Source organism: Trachypithecus francoisi, unplaced genomic scaffold (assembly GCF_009764315.1).
Source record: "Trachypithecus francoisi isolate TF-2019V2 unplaced genomic scaffold, Tfra_2.0 Lachesis_group13, whole genome shotgun sequence".
NCBI classification, from domain to species: Eukaryota; Metazoa; Chordata; class Mammalia; order Primates; family Cercopithecidae; genus Trachypithecus; species Trachypithecus francoisi.
In genome coordinates this window covers 42,490,966-42,506,404 of record NW_022681458.1, presented here as the reverse complement: position 1 = coordinate 42,506,404, position 15,439 = coordinate 42,490,966, and the positions used below count along the sequence as shown (strand labels likewise).

At 38.2% G+C, this 15,439-nt stretch overlaps 1 non-coding gene across 1 annotated transcript; it reads left to right on the top strand.

The window, feature by feature from the left end:
* The first annotated feature begins 620 nt into the window (after positions 1-620).
* Positions 621-682, top strand: LOC117095485. The gene has a single exon (XR_004442024.1). It is a non-coding gene; the product is annotated as a U7 small nuclear RNA (small nuclear RNA).
* Positions 683-15,439: the final 14,757 nt, after the last annotated feature.

Genomic DNA, 15,439 nt, shown 5'->3' with positions numbered 1-15,439 from the left:
ACATGCTTATTTATTTTTTATTTATTTATTTTAATAGAGATGAGGTCTAACTATGATCTTGAACACCTGAGCTCAAGCAGTCCTCCCACCTCAGCTTCCTAGAGTATTGGAATTACAGGCGTGAGCTGCCGCACCCATCCCTGACAGCTTTCTTAAGACAGGTTATATGTATGATTCATCTTTGCATTCTCACACACCCCGTGTGGTGCCTAGCAAACAGTAGTAGCAAACAAATTTATTTAAATAAATGGATTTACATATGTCTGGGATGCCTGCAATGTGACAAGCTCATTGAAGCCTACGAATAATTGCATCTTCCTCTTTACACTGTTTTGTTTTTTAATAGAAAAACTTCAATTTTGCCAATTATTCCCCATTTTAATTGTTAGTTTGAGCTCCTTCTTTCACATCCTCTAATTTGTCGACAAATTAGTATCGACGTCTTGCAAAGTCTGATGATATCTTTTTAACTTTTTTCTTCTTTTTTATATACAAGTCAAGTCTTCTGGGTTTTTTTATTGGTAGTTTTCTATTATTCTATTTTAGTAGAGACTATGTATGTTATTTTAATTTTTACCATATATATTATATATATATGTCTGTGTGTGTGTATATATATATAGTGTTACAGCTCTTCTAAAATTTGTTTAGCAGGCTTTCCAATTTTTGCCAGAAAGCCCCCTAAAAAATAAAAAATAAATAAAAAAGAATATATATATATACACACACACATACACATATATTTGAAGATCAAAAGAAACATGTAAATCCTTCTTTTCAGCATATACTATAAATATTTGGCAGAGCATATCCCAATTGAAATTCTTACATGAATTCAATAGCTATTGACCATTATAAACCCAGGGAAATCATATTGTTCTATGTGGCTGGTTGTTAGAAAGGACCTAAGGAGAGCTATAACTAAGAGGCCAGGGACATTACTATGTATTTGTCTATTTAACCTTGATTCAAGCAATAAGAGCATTGTGAACATTTCTATGGAAGCACAACCACCCAACATAAAGCCTAGTAAGATAATAATAAAAATCCTCATCCACCTCCTCAGGCCTCTTAACACCTGCCACCCAGTGAAGATTCCTGTGGTACTCGACTCCCAACTCCCTCCTCACACACTTATTGTTACTTATGACGAGGTCCATGAATCACTCTAAAGATGCTGCCCACCCTTTAATATCCTGCACAACCCTAAATTGTGCACAGCTGAGCCATCAGCAGCTAAGGAAGAGGTTCAAAGAATAGCTATTCATGGTATAGCCACAAGATACAATGTGGAGACCAAAGGGCATCAAAAGAAAGACTCAAAGAGCAGAATGTTGGAGCGAGGCAGAGGCTTTTGAGAGAAAAGGAAACTTTGAGATGGCAGTTTGACAAGGGATTGAGACAAGTAAGCCTGTTTACGTACACAGGGTGGCTGCCTTTAATTAGTGGTCTCAGCAGGAAAAACTTATGATGCTAAGGACATCACAAAGGACAGGTAATATTCTGATACATCTCTTAAGCACTCTGAAATCCTTGAAGTATCCAACTAGAGAAACAACTTTAAAAAAAAATATAAAAGGAGAAAGAAAGAAAGAAAATCCTGTCAGTTTATCAGACTGACTTTCTAGCTATCAGAGTTCACCCAGATGAAGTTTAAATGTATGTAGAATGTATTTTACCACATCTAATTTGCTTCTACTTCTTTCTTTTTTTTTTTTTTAGACAGAGTCTCGCCCTGTCACTAGGCTGGAGTGCAGTGGTGCGATCTCAGCTCACTGCAACCTCTGAAGCCCTGGTTCAAGCAATTCTCTTGCCTCAGCCTCCCAAATAGCTGGGATTACAGGCCACCATGCCTAGCTAATTTTTTTTTTTTTTTTTGTATTTTTTAGTAGAGATGGGGTTTCACCACATTGACCAGGATGGTCTTGATCTCCTGACCTCATGATCCACCTGCCTCGGCTTCCCAAAGTGCTGGGATTACAGGCATAAGCCACCGAGCCCAGCTGCTTCTACTTTTAATTCCATGCAATATTGTATATCTGAGGAACACAAAGTAGTTGTTTAATGATAATAGTATTAGAATTACACTCTTCCTTCAAAATATGTACATGCCAAGTCAAAGTCTGAGTATAAGTTAAGCAGATGCCTAAATTAATGTGACTTTACATGCAGTCCACTAAACATATAACTAATAATTTTAGTCACAAAAATAGAAATCTCTTTTATTTTTATTACATTTTACAGTTTACAAAGCACTTTGAGCAAACAGTGAGTTTCATTTATGAAACAATATTTGAAAACACATGTTTCTTACAGAAATAACTTGGAAAAATTTAAAGATAATTAAAAGCACTTTAACATCCTACACATACACACACACACACACACACACAAAGAAACCTATAATAAAATTTTGCTAAATTTCTTTTCAGGGATATCCTCTATAATTTATTTATACCCAACTTTGTTCCAGAAAGGATTTAAAGTGGTTTATAATGAAATACAGTTATAGCAAAATAAATAAAAACTGTTGAGAATTTAAAAGAAAATAGCAAGGATAGAAAAGGAGACAGAAATAAAACTAATTTTTTAAAAGCCAAAAGGCAGATGATGACAATGTTCATACCTGCCACCAGCCTGTCACAGTTTTAGTAACTAACGCAAAGCAGTAAGATTGCTCAGTTACACAATTTACTTAAGTGACTATTGAGGAAGGGGGACAAACAAACAAATTTCTCAACAAAACATAGCTTTTCATTCTGTTCCCTATATATTTTTTTCAGACGGTCTTTATAAACATGTAATGAAGGATATCTACCAATCTTATGGTAGATTTGACCATGAGATTCAAAAAGCTGTTTCTTACAGGGCCCTTCAATATAGGCTAATAAGATTCTTCAGTTAAGTCTATTCCATACACATACATACACAAACTATATTTATAGTCATGCACCACATAAGATGTTTTGGTCAATGACAGACTGTGTATATGATGATGGTCCCATAAGATTGTAATATTTTTACTGTATCTTTTCTATGTTTAGATACACAAATACTTACCATTGTGTTATACTTGCCTACAGTATTCATCATAGTCACATGCTGTACAAGATTGTAGCCTAGGAACAACGGGTTACATCATATAGCCTAGGTGGGTAGTAGGCTACACCACCTAGAGTTGTGTAAGTACACTCTGCAATATTCATACATGACAAATTCTCATAATGATGCATTTTTCAGAATGCTTCCCATTCACTAAGCAATGCATGACTCTTACTCGTATATCTTTGATTATTAAGTAAAGTATATAAGATATACATATATTACATATATGTATACACACATATTTTGCTTACTTAATAATCCATTATATCAAGCATTTATACTCTAGTTTTTCAATATTTTAACACTGGGATAAATGTGTTTACATACAACTATATCTATCCCTGCTTCTTCAGGATAGATTTCTAGAAGTGGAAATGGGAACTAAATGGTATGAATATGTCAAAGTCTCTTCCCATATTCTGCCAAAATACTAGCCAAGAAATGCTGAAACCAATGTGTGCTTCCATCAGTAGACTATGAGAGTGTTCAAATCGATAGTCCTCTTAATATTACCAGCTTTTAAAATTACTGCCAAAATAAGAAGCAAAAAAAAAAAAAAAAAACCCAAAAAACAAAAAGGAATAGATCGTGGTTCTCTTTGGCATATGTTAAAATATTTTCACAAATGTAAAGAATAAATTGTATTATAATTTATGGTGTGGGTTTTTTTTTTTTTTTTTTTGGTTTGTTTAATTTTTCTTTTTTTTTTTTATGTTGCTCAGGCTGGAGTGCAGTGGTGCGATCTCGGCTCACTGCAAGCTCCACCTCCCAGGTTCCCACCATTCCCTTTCCTCAGCTTCCTGAGTAGCTGGGACTACAGGCGTCTGCCACTCACACCCGGCTAATTTTTTGTATTTTTAGTAGAGAAGGGGTTTCACCGTGTTAGCCAGGATGGTCTCGATCCCCCGATCTCATGATCCACCCACCTCGGCCTCCCAAAGTTCTGGAATTGCAGGTGTGAGCCACAGCGCCTGGCGGGTTTGTTTAATTTTTCTCACCCTCTAGACTATAAGCTTTGTGAAGACAAGTATCACACTTCACAAAGCCTAGAACAAGGCCTGGTACATAACTGGCAGTTAAAATTATTCCCTGCATGAATAAATGATTATATTTTTATTTACATCAGCTTTTGTTAGAAAACATTTTTGCTTGCCTTGAAATGACAAAGATTTTGTCCTTGACCAAACTCCAGCCAAGTTCCTCTGAGTCCTCTTCTCAACTAGGCTCAGGCCTTAACCTTGGGCTTATAGAAACTACAGACTCTCAATACAAATTATTTCATCCATTCTTCTGCCCCAACATTAAAGACTTAAGCAAACACTGATGTGGTTTCTAAGAGCTCAAGGCTACATCCCTCGATGACCCTGCCCCCACCCCCCCACTTTAAAGTGCCCCTTCAAAGAACAAACAATTTACTGCTTATTCCAGCCAGTACTCAACTATAGCAACCTTTGTTAGAGCATTTACTCAAAAGGGCTTGAAACTGTAATCTTTCCTCTGTCTGTTTGAGATGTATGTTAATCTCCTACTACTACTCAAGAGTGCCTTTCTCAAAGACCTAAAAGCCAGTCCTTTAAAATGTAGAAGGATAGGGTCTCTGCTTCGCAGGCTCTATGGGAGAATAGAATCTTAACTTAGATAATTCCAGCTAACAGACATAGCTGGTCTAGTTATACTGACCGATCCTTTGTAATTTCTCACTTCCCTGACTCGACTGAGCCCGCTGCTCATTCTCCTACTCCTCCCCATTCCCTCATTTTCCTGTCAAAACACCCAGTCACCTTCACACAAATCAAAGTTGAGTTCAGTTTACTATAGACCTTCTTCCCTAATGCAATTGTATATTACATATTAAGATCTGTCCCTACCGCTTTAACTAGTGTCCACCTTCCTTTTATTTTTGATAGAAACTCGTCCTTGTCCTCTCTATCATTTCAGGTATTATTGGTGAACCAAATATCCTAACAAAACTAGTTACATCTTTACAAAGAATTTAATGACAAGAATGCCAATCAATTGGTGTTTGTGTATATGTGCTTAGATTTTTTTTCTTACATCCCCCTGGAAGCAGTAGGCTTATATGGTTATAATTTGAATAACATGTTAAATAACTGTTTGCAAGTATAAAATCCCATGGGCCATTAAAAGCTATACCATCTTTTAGCATGTGGCTAAAACTTTACTATCAGTCTCATAGTTTGTGCCAAAAAATATATTACGTTTTCCAATTGAAAAAGTATCAAATCTTCTGACTACCTTTTTAATAGTTTTCCATTAATGGTCATTGCCTTGTACATCTGTCTCTGTGTTTCAGAAGTGCACAGGTAAATAGTAATGATGGCTACCATTAAAGGGTACTGGCAAAGTATGAGGCTTGTATAAGATGCTCCAATTCCCTTCCCCGCAAAACTTAACAATAGCACAATAAAATTGACACTTCTAAAGATGAGAAAACTGAGGCTCAAAGAGGTTAAATAAATTGCCAAAGATCACAGAGCCTGTAAATAATGGAGCCATGATTTGAACCATCAACTGTTTGACTTCAAAGTCTGTGTTCTTTCCACGATGCTTCACAACCTAGACATAGTCACACATAGATTTTTGGCTCTTTCATATTTCTTATCCTTGATAACTAACATGCAGTCAAAACAAAGTGAATGAGGGGGGAAATTATACTCAGAAAAAACATTGTAATTATAAAAGAAATAAAAAGGAAAAGAAGAAAACAGTCAAGCTGTGGCAAAGCAAACTCCAAAGCAACCAAGAGGCTTATAAACCCCTAGTTTTCTTTAAAGGAGCTATATTTCCTCCCTCTAAAAACTCTGGCTTTGGAACGAAGGTGACATACTGTGGGAAGACCAAGGAAATTAAACTTTTTTCATCTTATTGATTCCTATTTCTTTCATTCCATCTGTTTCCTTGGCATGGTGAAGGGGGTGACGATCGACGCAGAGTAAGCCGGCTCTGTCAGTCAGAAGATAGGAGCTGACAAACCAGACACAGGCTTGGGAAGGCCTTCCATGAGGGAAAGAATCTGTGCCAGATGACAGGACTCACAGAGAGTCTGACAAAATGTTGCAGACAATCAGGAAGCATCTGATCCAGATTTCATAGATAATAAGCAGGCTCTTTCCTGTGTGCATGCACATAGATTTGAGTATTTCTGATCAAGTGCCCCATTTTTACACAGAACAGGAAGTACATCACAGTAAAATGTAAAATGAAAGGGGACAAGAAGGAGGGCATAAAAAAGGAAAAACAAACAACTAAACTGGTAGCACAGAAAACTTGAGTATTTTGCATCCACAGAGTATACAATATGATGACATGATAAAAGAAAAGGTTTTAGAAGTTAATAATTCTAATATTATCACCAGGGTACAAATACATTGGAATTTCACAAAAACAATTTGCTGTAGGTTACAGCCTTCTTAAAAATCATACAGCACTCAGTTGCTCTTCTATCATACGAAGCATATTTTGTGATTTCTATTAGGTCGTATCCAACATAAACTCTAAAATAGCCATAAAAACTGGTGGTTGCATGAGAAAGAATATGAAGTAGATCACTAGACAGTCTTGTGATTAAACTCTATTAAGAGATATAAATTCTGTGTGTCATTAAGAGCTTCTTTCAGGAAAGGCTTCTACTCTGGCAGAGAAAAGACTAAAATGAAAAAGCAGTTCATCAAAGGAAGCTCATTTTGTTGGGAGCCAAAAGACCCATATATGGTGAGGCTGGAAAATGAATCAGTTTTACCATTTCATTGGCCCCACCACCAAGTTAAGCTACTACCATCAACAAAAGGCATAATGTTATCTCTTTGCTCGCTCTCTCCTGGACTGGAAAGCTCCCATCAAAACAGACAAGAAATGTCAAAAACTGTAATCATCTGAAAGTACAGGGCTGATTTATAAACCCCACATGTGAACAATTTCATTGTAAAATCCTCCTGAACACTATTATGTGCTGAATTGTGTCCCTCAAAAAAAAAAAAAAAAAATACTAAAGTCCTAACTCCCAGTATTTCACAATGTGACCTTATTTGGAGATAGGGCTTTTATAGAGGTAATAAAGTTAAAATGAGATCATTAGGGTGGGCCCTAATCCAATATGACTGACGATGTTCTTATAAAAAGGGAAATTTGGACATAGAGAGAGGTATAGAGGAAATGCCCTGTGAAGAAACTCAGGGAGAACCTAGCCATCTATAACCCAAGGAGAGAGGCCTGGAACAGATCCTTCCCTCACAATCCTCAGAAGGAACCAACCCAGCCAACACCTTGATTTCAGACTTGTAGCCTCCCAAACTAGGAGGGAATACATTTCTATTGCTTAAGCCACCCAGTTTATCATACTTTGTTACAGCAGTGCTAGCAAATTAATACAGATTTGGTATCAGGAAGTGTTGCATTGCTGTGACCACAAAATGTGAAAGTGGCTTTGGAATTGGTAATGAGTAGAAGCTGGAAGGCTTTGAGATACATGATAGGAAAAGTCTATCTTGCCTTAAAGGAGAATGTTGCTGGTAATATGAATGTTATGGGTGCTTCTTGGTGAGGACTCAGATGGAAATGAGGAATACATTACTGGAAACTAGAGGAAAGGTAATCCTTGTCATAAAGTGATAAAAAACTTGACCAAATTGTATTCTGTTGATTAGAAGAGGTAAGTTGTAAGTGATGAACTTGCATATTTCATTGAAGAGATTTCTAAGCAAAGTGTTGAATGTGCAACATGGTGTCTCCTTGCTGCTTTTCCTGTAATACAAGAGGAGAGACATAAATTGAAGAAGCAAAAAGGAACTAGAAGTTGAGGATCTGGAAAATGTCCAGCCTACTAGCCTACTCATATTAAAAGGGTATATTCCAGAGAAAAGTCCAAGGGTATGGCTGAACCACCCTTTGCTACAGACACTAGGCATGTGACTTGTAGACCCAATCAACCATCTCAGCATAAACAGTGCCAGCTTGGACTGAAGGGTACAGAGACAAGACAAGATAAAGGGAGGATGAGTGACTTCAGGGATTCTACAGGCAGAAAACAGTCCACTAGAGCTATTTGGCTACACACATATGTTAACCTCCAAGGAAAGGGAAGAATGACTCCAAAGGCAGTTCAGAGGCTGGTGGAGCATCCATTGCCATCACTGGCCCAGAGGGTGGGGCCACCTTCTTCATTTAACATGGCAAAACTAGCCTCATTGTCATTCTTGGTACCCCCTCCTGACTTCCCTGCTTCTTTTTTTTTTTTTTTTGAGACGGAGTCTCACTCTGTCGCCCAGGCTGGAGTGCAGTGGCCGGATCTCAGCTCACTGCAAGCTCCGCCTCCCGGGTTCACGCCATTCTCCTGCCTCAGCCTCCGAGTAGCTGGGACTACAGGCGCCCGCCTCGTCGCCTGGCTAGTTTTTTGTATTTTTAGTAGAGACGGGGTTTCACAGTGTTAGCCAGGATGGTCTCGATCTCCTGACCTCGTGATCCGCCCGCCTCGGCCTCCCAAAGTGCTGGGATTACAGGCTTGAGCCACCGCGCCCGGCCTGACTTCCCTGCTTCTATAGCTTCACTTCCAGTAACCCAAGTTTAAAACTTGTCATCAGTGAACCCTTTCCTTTCATTCATATTCAATTAGGTCCCTGCTCCTGTTGACTCTTCTACTCTTCACGGATATTTATGTCCTTGAAGATTGTACTTTTAGTAATAAAAAGCATTCTTAACTAGTTTTATGACATTGTGCTAGGAACTTTGTGCAGTTTATAGTTTTTAATCCTTATAACAGTGCCACGCAATAGGTAAGCTATTAATAGTCATTTCACAGATAGGAAAACTGAAGCTCAAAGAGATACCAAATCACTATATTTGCCCCAATCACAAGGTGATGAAGTATCAGAGAAGGGACTTGAACCAGATCTTCCTCAGCCTTGAACCACACTCTTAACTGGCACACTGCCTCCTTTAAAAAATATTTCATATTTATTTCTGTCTTTCTTTCCATTCCCACTGTCACTGAACTAAGTTTTGTAATCTGTCACATTTTTATTACTACACAAAATCCTTTTATGTTTCTCATGAACTCATATCTCTTCTCCTCCCAACCTGTATTTTAAAAATTTCATCTAAAAAAAAAATCTAACCATAAGTCATGCCTTAGCTCAAAATTTTTCTGTAACTTCTCATTGCATGTAGCCAAAATACCTTAGTCTGACATTTCACAGTATCTTTAGTCATCATGCCACCTGTTAAAATCTTGCCCATCCTAAATGCTCTTTATCTTTCAAATTTTTATCTGAACATAGAAAAATATTACTTAGAAAAAATACTCTTTCTCCTTGGAAGTTACTATGATTTGAATGTTTGTTCTCTCCAAAACTCATGTTAAAATGTAATCCCCAATGTGGCAGTGTTGATGGGGAGTGTGTTACAAGAGATGATTGGGTCATGAAGGCTCTGTCCTCATGAAGAATTAATTCATTCATGGATTAATAGATTAATAAGTTATCAGGGGAGGGGAACTGGTGGCTTTATAAGAAGAGGAAGAAAGATCTGAGCTAGCACATTAGCACACTCAGCTCTCTCACCATGTGATGTTCTGCATCTCCTCGGGATTCTGTAGAAAATCCCCAGCAGCAAGAAGGCTCTCACCAGATGTGGCCCTTCAACATTTAACTCTCAGCCTTCATAATTTTGTAAAAAAATTATTTCTTTATAAATTACCTAGTTTCTGGTATTCTAAGCAATAGAAAACAGACACATAAAAGTCTATGATGTGTAATATTCATTCATATCAACTTCAGAATTAATATGTCAACCACTGAGACTGGAATCAGAATTCCCTCTCTCTCCCAGTGTTCTCTGTCCACCTGCCAAGCATTCACCCTATCTTGAAATCCCGATGCTGTCTTTGACTCCTGCTCCTTTTCACGTGTTATCTGCTGCTAAATCCTATTTTTTGTTCTGCCACTGAAGGGCTCTCAATCTATCCCTTCTTCTTCATTGTCATTTTCTCCATCCTCATTTATGCTCCCTGGACTTGAAAGCAAAACAGAGCATAAGAGAACTACCACTAGATTAAATTTCTCCACAAAATAAGCAGAGATTGACAGGGCAGAGGGGCTGGGGGAAGAAGGAAGAGACACAGGAGAGAAATTTCCACAGCCTGCATGAAAGACCTAGGCCTAAGAGGGAGTGAAGAAGGAGAGAATAAAATCTGCACCAAATGGGGTGGAGGGATGGGGAGGAGAGGTGGTGATAGGAAGTGCTGACAGCTTAAAAATGAGGAAATCATGGAGAGGAGAAATAAGGGTAGGAAAAAGATAGTTGCTGTTACGAATCTGATTCCTTTAATTTACTTTTAGAAGACCAGCAAAGTATGGCGTTCTTTTTAAAATTACACTCTGGCTGTTATATACTGTGCTTCTTTGACAGAGCTGTTGTCTTAAAACCAAGGAGAATAGTCTTTTCTAGCCCTGCATTCTCTATAACTCAGCTCTCAGTTGTCTACTAAAACTACCTCTGCTTGGCATGAGAGGCTCTGAACCAACAGCCCCAACCCACTATTCCTCAGCCAGCCTCTCCCACCCATGACAGTGCAACCCCAACAGCTTCCTCCTCCACATGGGTCTTTACCTGTGCTCTCCTCCCTCAGAAACTTCCAGTCTCCATTCCTGCCTCTCAAAACCTTCTCCATCTGGCAGGGTTTGGATGTTTTGTTTCCCCCAAACCTCATGACAAAATGTGATCCTCATTGTTGGAGGTGAGGCCCAGTGGCAGATGTTAGGGTCATGGGGGTGGATCCCTCACAAATGACTTGGTGTCATCCCTGCAGTAGTGAATGATAATGAGTTCACGAGAGATCTGCTTGTTTTAAAGATTCTGGGACCTTCTCCCTCCCTCTCTCTTTCTCCCTCTCTTGCCATGTGACATAAGTGCTTCCCCTTTCTCACATCTCCATCTGCCATGGTTGGAAGCTCCCTGAGATCACCACCTGAAGCAGATGCCAACATCATGCTTCTTGTATAGCCTGCAGAACTCTGAGTCAAAAGAAACCTCTTTTCTTTATGAATGACCCAGTCTCAGGCATTCTTTTATAGCAACACAAAAGGACTAATACACTACCCCTCAGGGTCTAAGGAAAAGGCTACTTCCATGACTCCCTCATCTGGAATTGCCCTTGTTCCATCCTTTGTGCACAAACAAGGCTTTGTATTTTTTTAGCCCTGTTCCTTCTCTTATTATGCTTGTCTTGAACTGGATTATTAGCCTATCTCAGTTCCTCAATAGAATGTACACAGCCTTAAAGGTAAGTGCTATGACTTGTTTATCTTGATGCACATAACTGAACATCTCACATAAAGCAGATACCCCACACAAATTTGCCAACTGAAGTGGCATTTCATCCCAATGACTTTTTAATTTTTCTTCTATTAAGCAATGAGGTGAGTTGTCCACAACGTTTTTGCGTGGGAAAGTTTCTCATGGAAAATTTTAGCCTCTTTGTTATAGATGAAGCATCAATTAAAAAGCACAAAGTGACACAGTCTGAACCTAGAATATATCCTGGGGCCCAGACCAAAGAAGGAGACAAATTTAAAGTTGTACAAACCAACAGTGGGAGGACCATCTATACTTAGTGACTAGTCTGTCAGAGTGAAAAACCTCAAGTGGGTTGTAAATATAGGGTTGATTCTTTGGGGGATTTTTCTTCTATTTGCTGATTCAGCTCCTACAATCAAGAGATTAGTTATTCAATTTTACTTAAGGCAGACTAAATCAACTGATTTCATGTTTATTCCTGATTTTTGTTTTTCTTACCTTGACTAAACTCTATGTTTTACAAAGCTTTTTAGTGATCAGAAATATGCTTTTATCCTTTTCTTTTCTTTTCTTTTCTTTTCTTTTTTTTTTTTTGACAATAGCTGTCTATTTCTTTGTTTATGGGCTTCTACGGAAATTCAAGTAATTTGTTAGAAAATATAATTTTTTTTGAATTTTTAGGAATCCACAGGACTCTTCTCTTCTGAAATTCTGGTTGATGATATGAATGTGTTTTTTCCCAGTACTCAGTAAGACTCCCTGTGAACACATGTCTGCACAACACGTAGAGGGGACACTGTTAGTACAAATGGTTGTTTTGGCATTTTGTATTCCCAAATGTTCTAATGTAACTCTTTTTATGATCTCATTCTCTGTAACAAGAAGGAAATAGTGAAGGCATATCTTTTGAGGACTGCTCATCTCATGAAATCCATTCTACTCAGAGTTTACTTAATTATGATGATTTTAAAAGGGGAAATTAGCAAAACAACAATGATTAAAGTTTCCCAAGCATTGATTGGGCATTTTTGGAAGGCTTCCTTCTAGAGCTACGTGATATGGTCATTAGGCTTTCAGAAGAATAACCGGAAGATTAAATGAAGCAGACCAGCACTGACCCCAACCCACACTGAAGTTGTAGACTGAAAAAAGAAAGAAAAGAAAAACTGAAAATAAAGGGAAAAGAAGAGTCCTTTTCATTCCATCATATACTAACTATCAGCAACTTACGTTCTCCTTGAACAATTGCTGATTTTCCCACACTTTCTCCACCTCTCTAAATAACAGTTTTCCAAACCGAAGACTCTGTTTTCTGACAATTCATCCCCATTGCAGGCACCCATGTATGCACACTCACACATTCATACACACACAAACACACACTTTTTCTCATATTAGATTTGCAGAGAGGTCAGAGGCAAAGGAGGGGGAAGACTTAAAAAAAAAAAAAAAAAACCTCCAGTAAGTTTGATCTAAACAAAATGGTTATTCAAATGGGTCCCCTACTAATTTTACAAAGATGCGTGATAATATCCAACATATGGCTTTAACTATGTTTTTTAATATTAGAAATTGAATGCACATTTTAAGACACAAGTTTTGCTGATATGCTGTTGATAATATAAGCGAACTATTTTCCATGTGTTTCTAATTATCTTAAAGACAGCCTGGGGATCATTTACCCATGGTTTAAGAGCACTCAGATAAGTCCACAGATGTAACAGGCAGGCATGTGTGTCAGCTACTGCATCAGGGCTGCGTGAGGGTGACTTAGCTAAGACTATCCTCTTATGTCTGAAACCACTAGATACGGTTCCTAAGGTCAAGCAGTACTGAAAAATAAAATCCTTCCTTCCTCAGCATTACTAAGGTGTGGACTCTGGAGCCAGACTGCCTGGCACCACCATTTAAGTAACTGGGTGACCTTGGACAAGTTAGTTAACCTCTCTTTGCCTCAATTTCCTCATCTGAAAAATGGGGTTGTACCTACAACATATGGTCAGCATGAGGATGAAAGCACCTAGTTTGGTGCCCAAAAGAGAGAAAGCATGCAATAATTGATCTGGCTCCAGCTTAACTCCCTACTTCATCTCTCTTTGCCCAACTGCTTTCCCAGAATCTTGCCACCAAGGTTTCTTCAAACATGTGGTCCCTTGCTTCTCCTGGATTACTTTCTTCTTTCCTCCTGGCTAACCCACACTCCTCTGCCAGGTCTCGGTGCAGACTGTACTTCCTCCAGCCTGAGTTAGGTGGTCCTCACCTATGTACCCACAGCTGCCTGGGTTCCTTCTATTACTGTGTGTCTAACACAGCATTTTAATACTTATTGGTTTCCCGCATTGGACTCCGAGGAAAAGACTGGATCTGTCTTGTTCATTGTTGCAATCCTACCTCGTGAAAAAAGTGCTTTGTGCTGGAACTAACTGTATTTTTTCTTTGCAAAACAGAAAAAAAGTCTTCCTCCTTTAGTGTACTCATCTAAAATAGATAAAAATGCAGGGGAGGTATGTTTGCTTGAGAACATTTTTAATTTTAATCCTTCCTGAGATTTGGTGAGCCCTTTCAATCTGAAAATTCAGTGTTTCCTTGGTTCAGGGATTTATTCACACACATGTACATACACATGCATGCACACCTGCAAGTATACATATGTTCACACACTTGTATTTATTACTTCATTTCTATTTTCCCTTTTTCTCCATTAGTAATGGTCATTGTTTGTTTATTGGAACTCTCGAATTTGTCTTCCTTGTCTCTTAGTGCATCTTTTCACTCATGATCTTTATTTCTTTTGCTTCATTTCTTTGATATGTATTTGCAACAGTTCACCCATTTGATCTTATGGATTATTTATTTCATTTTTCAGTGGTTGGATTCTCCTTTTTCCCTTCTACTAGTAAACTATTTTAATTTGGAAATTGTTGTTTTACTGTTTTCATCATTTCCTAAAATTTGGCTATAGCATTCTAAATTCTTTCTTGGTTTTTGTTTGTTTTTCAAAGTCTCTTTTACTTTTATTACACCTTCCCCATACATGGCAGCTTGGGCTCTCTTCTTTAAGTAATTGAGATTTCTTTGCCTGCTCCTACACTGAGTGGGTCCCTTAGTGCCATGTAGCTCGGGCTACTGGAGCCTGGGGCAGTGTTAGATTGGCCGGCTGTGAGAGATGAGACTGGCATTTCTTCTCTAGGAGGCTAGTCATGAAGTGCCCACAGCCAGCTAGGACCTCTGCACTGAGAGCTAGAGTATCAGTCAGCAACTGCAGGATCTGCTTTCTCCTCCCCAGGCTCTGGTAGTGGCACTGGAAACATTGGCCCTCTGTACCAGCAACTCTCCTCCCCCAAATTCCTGCACTTCTTAAGGATCCCAGACCTCAGGAGATTGTTTCATACAACCTGAGTATATCCTGCAGGTTTGCCCAGAGGTAGATGACAGCTATGGTCATGTGTCAAGGCTACCATTTTCCGTTATTTAATTTTAAAATTATCTGAGGGAATGAGGGTAGATAAGGCATAAAACAACCCCTTTCATATTAAAGAAATGTTTCTTACATTCAGAAAAGTTGAAATCCTCAAAGTTAAAATAACCAATTAAGAATAATTTTTCAGAAAAAAACTATAAAATTAAAATTTCTCTGAAGTTTAATAAGATACCCTATAAGACACCCAAACTCATATGGGAAAAATTAGCCTCAAAGCTCAATGTACTCTTTGAAATATATCATGGCTGGCCTTGCAACACTGAATATAGAGGAAGTGTGGTGATTAAGAACATAGACTCCAGAATGCATTACATATTCTTTCATTACCTTAGTTTCCTCATCTGAAAAAGGCAGTTAATAAACTACCTACCATAGAGTTTTGTGAAGATGAATCAGTATTTGAAAACTGCTTAGAATAGTATCTGGCATATAATAAATGCTATAAAAATGTTTGTTAAATAAAATAAGTACAAAAGCTGTGAACACTATAGGGAATTTTTATATCCAGGATATCGTTGTTGTTTTTTTGTTTTTCATCTTTTT